Raw genomic sequence first — 1,051 nt, 5'->3', positions numbered from 1 at the left:
CAGGAAAATCCTTTGGAAAGGCTGTAAGAACAGTCTCTGATGTGTTTTCAGGAACCCAGTGTTATGGCAAACTGAGTTTTCCTCTCTAATTCTCGAAGAATATATGTATATCCAAGTTTTCAGGAGAAAAATGCTCTTCCTTCAGGAAGCAGGGTGGGAAGCCTGCCTCCATGGATGGGTTCCTGGAAGCCACTTGCAGTTTTGCTGCAGGTTCCTCTGTAGTTTCGGGTAGGTCATCACCTCCATGCCTTGGCTTTGCCGTTGCTGAGGAGCACACAGAACGACTCTAACGGCATCGCTCTGGCAATTAACCTTGCAAGCTCCTCAACTGTAACGTGTCACACTCCTACCCCACTTCAGCCTCTAAGGCTGTTAACCACAGGACCTGTGCACATAGACCTTATCGCTTCCACAAAAGCCCTGTTTTTCAGTACCAGCTTTAAGCAAAGCACTTCCAGAATTAACAGACATCAGATGTGCTAGCCCAGCCCATCCGAAGTGGACAGACATGCTGCATCCTCAGTTTTCCAATTTTCTCTCATTTCTTCCCTCCCAAAGCAGCGCATACACTGCAAACCCACTGCGTTCACTCTTGGTAAGCGTGTGTTTTGGGGAAGAGCTGAGCCTACTTTTGTACTCTGCTCTTCAATCATTTTATCTACTTCTAAATGTTGCCTCTGTCAAGAGCTTGGCAGAGTCTCAGATAAAAGCCGCATTACAATGATCACTGGGGTAAGATAAAACATGACCCATTTTATTATTTATAAGGCTGTGGCTAAGACTAAGAATAAACTCTACGATGTGACATGATCAGAACAAGCACAGCGATGGCTAAGAAGCCTCTGCCCATTAATAATGAAGGGATACCCTATCAGCTTTCTGGAGCTCAGTGTCCTGTTTCCTTGCGTTAGGGCACAAGACCCTCCTGGCTGGAACAGTCTCCTTTGAAGGGGCATTTCTTGGCCACTTGGCTTTCAGGGTTATTTAACGTTTATATATCCAAGTTATTTGGATTCTCAGGAGTCAGAAAACATGGAAACCATTCACTCTT

The 1,051-nt window shown here is 45.5% G+C and overlaps 1 protein-coding gene across 1 annotated transcript in view; it reads right to left on the bottom strand.

Annotated features, from left to right (window-relative positions):
- Positions 1 to 1,051, bottom strand: part of DYM (dymeclin) — a gene marked incomplete at its 5' end in the record, with an annotated part of 135,224 nt that overhangs the window by 581 nt on the left and 133,592 nt on the right. The gene's annotated exons all lie outside the window — the stretch shown is intronic.

This window comes from Phaethon lepturus, unplaced genomic scaffold (assembly GCF_000687285.1).
Source record: "Phaethon lepturus isolate BGI_N335 unplaced genomic scaffold, ASM68728v1 scaffold7460, whole genome shotgun sequence".
Classification (NCBI taxonomy): domain Eukaryota; kingdom Metazoa; phylum Chordata; class Aves; order Phaethontiformes; family Phaethontidae; genus Phaethon; species Phaethon lepturus.
Note: the sequence above shows the minus strand (reverse complement) of the source record. Positions and strands in the feature narration are given on the sequence as shown.